The sequence below is a fragment of the Odontomachus brunneus genome, unplaced genomic scaffold, assembly GCF_010583005.1.
Source record: "Odontomachus brunneus isolate Ranch 3 - 2012 unplaced genomic scaffold, Obru_v1 Obru_scaffold_052, whole genome shotgun sequence".
NCBI classification, from domain to species: Eukaryota; Metazoa; Arthropoda; class Insecta; order Hymenoptera; family Formicidae; genus Odontomachus; species Odontomachus brunneus.
In genome coordinates, this window is record NW_022639502.1 from 694,346 (window position 1) to 702,902 (window position 8,557).

The following is an 8,557-nucleotide window of genomic DNA, read 5'->3' on the forward strand; positions in this document are numbered from 1 at the left end:
GAGAGAGAGAGAGAGAGAGAGAGAGAGAGAGAGAGAGAGAGAGAGAGCAACGACGAACTTCGTCCACGTAAATCTCGGCTAATTCAATTAGAGATGCGATCGAGCTGTAGCTGAGCTATCGATACGCGGAACGCGCTGTCGAGATACTTAATTGGAAGGAAAATTTGATCGCTACATTCCTCAATAAAAAGATTTACCGAGATATCGTTAAAATCCGAACGGCCGGAACGGCCGAACAACAGAATTGGGGTAAATTGCAGAAAAAACGAATCAAGCGATATGATTTATAAAACTGTGGTCGTTTCCCATTTCAATTAAACGCATGATTCGATGTATTTTTGAAGTAGAAACCCAATTTTTACATATATTCGGTGTATAAACTTTTCTCCATATATATAATAAAATTAAAAAAAACAGTAAAATTAAATAAGTTTTCTCTTCTATCTCGTGCAACTGTTTGTGCAATGGTATTGTTGTGAAGTAGCAAACGCAATAAAATATCTCTTTTCAGGATACAGCACATATTCATGTTATAACTCAAGAACTACTTTTTACTCGCGGGAAATACAATAATCTTAACACTGAAACGAACAAAGTCTTTTGAGGATCAAGAAGCGAACGAAAACTCTTGTAAAAGGTAGACCAAATTGTATGCCACCGATAAAACACTCGTTTTCTGAACGCACGAATGCTTCGCCAAGATAAATGAGAATTATTGACATTCTACCAAAACCCGGATATCGCATGATTCCTTTTTACGAGATTGAGCAAAATCAGCGGCGAGAGAAGCGGACGGAAGCGTAAAACGGATCTGATCGTCGCGGGACGAATGATTCAGACGTGCGTGATATATTTCCGGAATCATGACGCAATCACTGTGATTCGCATCAATCTGCAACTAAGTGAGCTATTAACATAATGGCAGCGATTTTGAGGCATTTCTCACTCAAGATCTCTAGGCGACGTACGACGACGATGGGACTCGCGCAAAATTGTAGCAGACCAATGAAGAGAAATATAGTTGTTTACTTCAGAGAATTGATCCTAAAATTTCCGCTCTGCTTTAAAAAATGATATCGTGCGTCACATTTCTGCGTGTTGCAAAGAATAAATTTCTAATGTCATATTCTCTGTCTCTCTACGTTGCAACGTTTCAAAGCAATTTGTATCATAGGCGCTTGTATTGCGTGATACGATTGTATTTTGTGTAATAAACTTGCTATTTTTATTTAACGTATCGTGCGAATTGTTCGGTCGCGGGATCCAACCAACACGTTGTTAATATTATTCCAATAAAATGTATTACAATTCAATGATCCTCGTGCCACTAGACTCGAGTTATTGGGAAAAGCAGTATGTGCTGATTTGCATGAAGCTTTCCGGACTTGAAAGCACTTTGTGTGATTCCTACAGTTCACTGAGCATTTATAGAATAACGTCGTCGAATATTTATGTTGGAGAAGAGAGATATTATAGAATATTTATGTTGGAGAAGAGAGATATTATAGAATTAGATGTGTGTTGCCCGTAGGTGCGCGCGCGCGCGCAAGAGAGAGAGAGAGAGAGAGAGAGAGAGAGAGAGAGAGAGAATACGGAAGCACGAGTGAATCGTTAAATTATATGGAAGTATTGGAAAATATTAGAAATATCGGAAATCTAAAGCCACCTCATATCCGTAACTTACGTCAGAGCTCTTCCGTAAACTATCAAATGCTTCTTTTTTCGCCTTTTCGAAAATAAAAGTACAATAATTTTCGCCAAGTCTGTCGAATGTATCTTCTATCCGGTTCGTGCAGTCGGAAAAATGAACGACATCAGTCGATAATTTAATAGATATTTATTTCGATCATAAATCACGGCGCCATACTGCTATCCATGTTTCTTCGGGGAAAAGGACACACGACGTGCTAAAGGAAAAGCGATAGGAAGGAGGAACTGTGTTGTCGTTCCGGTAACTCGAAACACGTTTGTTACATCAATTTGTGTCGCGAATGTTTTGATACTCCCCCTACCGATCAGTGTTACAGTCACTCACAAAAAGAAAGAACGGCGATGGAACCTAATGCTGTAAAAATATTTGCCAAACGGAGACATACACAAGAAATATTCCTAATGTTTTTGAAGGTCAAACGAAATAGATCGTAATACTTCTAACGGTAAAAGTACAAAGAAGAGAGTATTGTCCTTCACATTCCTTTTAGATTTAATTAGTCGTACTAGATATGCATCTGTTCATTAATTGCGATGACTATTAACAAACTTAAAGATGCGTGCGAGTTTAAGATGATCTGCGAAATAATGCGATTCCTTGAGTTCACCTTTGAACAAGATAGGCTTATTTCATTTCAAAGACTCTGTAGCGAGCAAAGTTTTAAGAGTGACATCTAATGAAGACAATACGAAAATCGGAAAGACAGGCTCAAACGTTAAAGCTTGCACTAAGCGAGCGTTTGTCGCGAGTCATGAAACAGGAGATCGCTTAAATCCTTTTTTATGATTATTATTATTAAAGTTCAATTTAATCAGCGCCCCGGGACAAATGCTGTCACACGCAAATCATAGGTTAATATATGTAAAATCATAAAAAAATTTAAGAAATACAGAGAGACTTATGGAACGCGTAAGAAAAAGCAACCAAAACCCAAAATACAAAAGAGATTAAAGAAGGTCTCGGATGAATAGATGATTACAACACGAGTTCTTGGATTTGCAGAAACTCGAGCGTTTCTCTTATTTTTATCTCTGTCCAAAAGTTACCCACATTAATACGCTCTTTAAATATTTTATATGGCACGACCTTTCCGATTGTCGGATCGTTAAAGGGATGCCGGAACGAACGACGAATTTGATAAGTGTCGATAACATAAAACGATTATCAAAAAGTAAAAAACGTTATCATCATTTACCGACGATATCGAATTTATGTACACATAAATACTTATGGAATAAAGATGATCGTCAAATAAGCGCTAACATGATATTGCTATCATTTTTTTACAGATATTATGCAAGTGTGCTACGTTGTCATTTCAATTTTCTTACACATAGACGTTACGTAAATGTGAATGCCACGTTATCGATATTCGCATTCTCTCCAAAATAGGTTTTTGCTACTTTTCTGATGAATTCTTCAAACCGCATGTATACTAGATGCATCAAAGAAAAAGTTTTTAGAGAAGAGTGTTGTAGGCGTAAGCGTAGTTTGCGAATAGTTTTTTGAAAAATACGTTACCAATTATTTGAGTTTTCAATATAATTAGCAACGGTAATTTGAGATATCATTTGTATTTCGCACTGAACAATGTTACACTTTATTTTCGCATGTAACTTTATACAGGGTGTAACAAAAGTATCAGTACCCCTAAATAAATTTCCAGAATCGTATTTTCCGAGAAAATCATTCAGGGAAAAGTTGCATAGTTTTGACCTAGCGATTCGATGGTGACCTTGTCTTTGATCTCGAGGTCATTTTTCGAGGTCATTTCAAGGTCAACTTTTTTTTTTAAATGGAAACCCCCATTTTTTATTCCAGAATCGGAAAGAGCGGGAAAATTTACATTCAGGTATATATTTGATCCATGGTTCCAAGGGACCCTTCAAGGTCATTTCAAGCTCACATTATTTGAGCACAGTAATGAATCACGAGGCAGGTGGCTTGGTGAGAAACGTTTTAGACAAAAGATTTAAGGTTTTGACCAAGCGATTAGGTCACATCGGAAAACACATCGGTTCGAAACTCGGCTAAATGGTTTAGCGGAATCTCAAAACACTCGGGTCCGAATCTTGGCTTAATAATTTTGCGGGAAATCGAAATATTTTGGTTAAAGACTGGGCTTAATTATTTAATTTGTTGTCTTTATTTGTCGAAATTTAATTTGTCTTATCAACAACAAACGCGTATGCATAGGAGAACTTTTTCGAAAAGATATTATGTCGCATATAGTACGACATAACAAGTTATAAAGTATATTAATCAAATAGTATATAAAGCGTACATAGGGTATATATAAAATATATATAGAAAATAAAGAAAGCATATATAACATATACAGAGCATATAAATATGACATATTGAAATATATCAGTTTAATGTATTATCAAGAAATAATCCGACGAGAGAGAAGCCTGCCGAATCGAAATTTTAATTGGCCATTGATATGCAAGAATGATCCAATTAAAAAAATTATAAGATTTTATCAATGGATACTCCATTCACATCTTTTTAAAGCAAACAAAAAAATGCAAGCTTTATAGATGCTTGAAATGAATAAAGAAATAATTTTGTTTACTAGTTACGTCTTTTTGCACATTTTTCTAAGGATTGAGTCCGTACTCTTAAAGAAATGGAAATGCTTGACTCGTTGAACTATTGCGAAAATCTCAGAGCTAAATTCTTTGGTTGGATCATTCTTACGTAACTCCGGCGAATTGCAAATTCAAATTCTTACTTTACTTCCCGTCGGACCCAATGCGATTTACGTCTACGTGCATGCAATCTACGTAAAGTGACGCTTTGTGTCTACTATATGAGCGTCTAAATTGAGCACTCACCATTGCACGTTGTCCCACGGTGTCCAAGGTCCACCAGCCATCCTGTCGCTGCATTTGATAATGGTCCTCGTGTCCCACGTCGCCTGTAATTCATTCCCGACCGCAGTAATCTAACGGAGATTTCACGAAAAATCTTGTCTCTCTTGGGGGAACACTCTGAGTTGCGAATTGCGTATGAAATATCGCGAATTGCGTCTTCAAGGAAATGTCAGCCTTTCGGATAAACGACGCGTATGTGCGACGAATTTAGTAACGGTCCGATCGAGTTGTAGTATATCGCTTTGATACACGTGCGACGCGAATCGCTTACGAAGAAAACGGAATCCGCGAGCGAAGGAAACACGCGACGCGAATCGAAGGCCGATCTCGCAAAATCTTTCGACGAAGTAATCTGTGCGAAATTCTTACGTACGACACGAAATATCCCTAATGTAACATTTCGATGATGCAGCGTAATAGGCTGCAATAGAGCTCCGCAATACTTTTGGTAAGACAATTTCGTAATATTTTTGCGGATAACAGTTCCGCAATACTCTTGCGAAAACAATTTTGCAATATTTTTGCGGATAACAACTCCGCAATATTTCTGTAAAGTTTGCGACTCTTCCGCAAATACAATCTGATGAAATTCGCAAACCTATCAAATTAATAATCGCGAACGCGAGTGAATGAAAAATCAAAAACTGTTGTGACGATAGAGATAAAGATTCTATTCAAAATTTACGCGAAAAAATGTTACCGCGTGAGACGTCTGTTTTCGTTCGATGGAACTTGTCGTGCGCCGCGTAAGTAAATAAACAACTCCTCGCATGTCTGACTTGTGTACATCACGTTTTTCGCGACGGATCAACGCTCGCATTCTCTCTATTGTGTCCCGTGTTAGGAAACTATAACTCTAAGTGAAAAAATGAAACCTGAAAATTTTCCGACGATCGTGAAATTAATTTTCTGAGTAGTTTATATAATTACGTTAGATCGCTTCGCGGCAAATGCTGCACGATATCGAATTTTACTTAACAAAGCACGAACTCTACTTTATAAAATACAATCGCAATTCAAGTTTACGTGAGAGAAAAAATTGAAAAAATTAACGATCGGCGGAAGATCTATGACGCGGGTGATGTGATTGCGCTTTTTTTGTAGCGCAATCTCTGTGGCGCAATTTCTTTGCGCGTTGGCGCACTGCTTGAGACACCTGGAAGATCACATTCAATAAAACTGAATAATTTTACAAAATTTTGAATGTTCAGAGCGTATACTCAATACTTTAAGCACATACCAGATAGTATTGGGATTTGATTAATCAAAATTTCTTCCGATAAAAATCGTCGACCAATCAATAATCTAAATTAATCAATTAATAAGTATATACATTGGGAGAAAACTACTTGAAAATTTATTTGCCAAATTTATGTAGAATATGCATCACTAAATTATTCTTTGAAAAAGCGATCTTCCAAATGTTTCGAGCAGGGTGTTTTTTATTGGACCGCATATACGTATGCTACAACTACAGCAAAGTAAATCGCATTGATTCGATAAGCATGCACTACATCGAAAGACTTTTTGTCTTTCTATTATCAATATGTTTCTTGTTTTGACTCACCAAATCGCCAATCAGGGTAGCCACATTCTGCTTTCGTTTCTGAAACAAAAAATGCCATTTCACTGATTAGATTCGTACATTGATGATGATTTGAGTGAAGATGTTTGAAGGATTAAAGAAAAATAAACGCGATATTTTTCACGCTGGAAGAATTTTTCGGAATACATTCACACTTGGAATATTCTGTCTTCTTTTTTGTCGACATTAATAAATCTCTTAATCAGAACAAATAAAAATTTTTCAAGTAGTAATGTTACTCAGAAAAAATTCTCCTCGCGTGTAATTACGATTTAATGTGATCTTTGATTCGATTTAAATTATCTCGATTTCAAGCAAGAGAATTATCAATCTTGTCAGATTTCTAATTACAAACGTTAATTAATGAAACTCACCTTCGAGCTAACCCCATTCGGCCCGAGCCAGATCCTCCGGCACAACAGCCCCTAAGAATCGGCTAGTCGCCTATTTCGCCTCTGCAACAGAAAGCAGATTTAATTTAGTATCACACATGACAATGGAGGTATCAAGGAACTCGATTTCACACAAAAGAATTTCCAGTTTTATCGGATTCATCGGAATTCTGAATTCAAATTAGTGAAACTCACCTTCGCGTCAACTCTGCCAGGCTCGAGCCGAATCCTCCGGTGTAGCATCCTCTTAGAGTCGAGTGCTTGTCTCTTCAACAAAAAACAGATTTGAGTATTAATTAGTTACACAACGATGGATGCATTAAGGAATTCGATTCCAAACAAGAAAATTTTCAGTTTCGGATTTCTAATTATAAATACAAATTAGTATGAAGCTCACCTTCAAGCCAACTCAGACAGATCCGAACCGAATTCTTTGACGCGGTATCCCCCAGCTATCGCATGCCCTAGAGCTGCGTGACTGCTCTATTGGATCTCTGTGACAGAAATTTAATTTGATTTAGTAATTTAATAATTTAGTATCAATTAATTACACACGACAGCAAGACGAGGTAAAGAAAATCGTTGTAACGGCACGCTCGAGTTGCTTCCCAATTTGCAATAAAAATAATTAAGTGACAACCGAATAAAGAAGTAATAATATTCGAATAATAAATGGATGATGATAATATTTGGTCAGCATTAAGGAACACGATCGCGACGTTTCTCTATCTAACAAGTAAAAAAGTAAATAAAACGCGGTAATTACCCGCTGTGGTAAAGTCCACAACATCTGCTCGCGTGATAAGTACGAGTCTCAAATCGTATTAATCATTGCCTCAATTGTGGCCAAGTCAAAATGCGGTATTAAAAATCGGCGCGAAATAATTTAGAAAATAATGCGGCAGCTCCCGCGATGCGCTCGCTACGGCGGCTGATAGCGTTATGGCGTGACGCGCGCCTGGCCGCGCCCCTCCCCCCTCCCCCCCTCCTCAATCTTCGCTCAGTCAACGGCCCGAGCGGCTGTTACGACGGTTAACATTGTGGAGTCTAGAGTTTTTGTTATAGAGCCGTTACCCAGGCATTGTTATTACCAATTATTCGATCATCATTATTTCTTTATTATCCACTCGCGGATATTATCACATGATTGTCGAGATATTATTATCACTACTATTTAATATTTGAGTATTATTACTTTTTTATTCGATTATTATTTAATTTATTCGGTTATTATTTTATTATTGCTATTACGCGTAGGAAAGCAACTCGGGCGTGCCGTTACGACGATTTCTTTGTCTTTGTTCAGTTAATATCGTCGTTGCGATAAATAGTTACGTGGGCTCTGAGGAAACTATATATATACAGGGTGGCGTATATATATAGTAAAGTGTTATAAGCTAATAACCCTAAACATATTTGTCCTATCAAAAAGTTGTTCATGAGAAAGTTTCATATATTTGAGGGGCCTTTCTAATTACGTAAACAAAAATCCACTTTCGTCCCTCTTTGAAGAGGGGCGGGGGATAACTTCAAAGTTTTAAATGGGATCCCCTATACAATGTTACATATTTGGATTCTAGGGTAAAAAACAAGTAAACTTTGTTTGAAACATTTCTTTGTGGAAAATGTTCCTATAAAAAGTTATAAACATTTAAACTTTTAGCAATTTATGATGAACTCTATTGACACAAAGTTGTGTTCGCGATACAACAAAAACGACCTTATTTTTTATAGAGGTATATCAAAGAGGACTCAACCACTTCCGACGAAAGAAAACTTAAAACGAAGAGTACGTACAGCTTGTACTAAGGTGACTCCAGAAATGTTGTTTAGAGTTAGACAAAGTTTTGTAAAAAGAATTAATAAGTGTTGAGATGTTAATGGTCAACAGTTCGAACATATAATAAAATAAAACAAAACAGAAAAACTATGAGTCTTATTTAATTTATCATTAATTTCAATGCACTCTACATTAAAGTTTAAATGTTTA

At 36.8% G+C, this 8,557-nt stretch overlaps 1 long non-coding RNA gene across 1 annotated transcript; it reads right to left on the reverse strand.

Moving 5' to 3' along the window:
- Positions 1 to 6,549: 6,549 nt before the first annotated feature.
- On the reverse strand, positions 6,550 to 7,051 carry LOC116845493. Its single transcript, XR_004378256.1, has 3 exons — positions 6,965 to 7,051; positions 6,763 to 6,834; positions 6,550 to 6,630 (listed from the first exon to the last, which is right to left on the reverse strand). It is a non-coding gene; the product is annotated as an uncharacterized LOC116845493 (long non-coding RNA).
- Between the last annotated feature and the right edge of the window lie 1,506 nt (positions 7,052 to 8,557).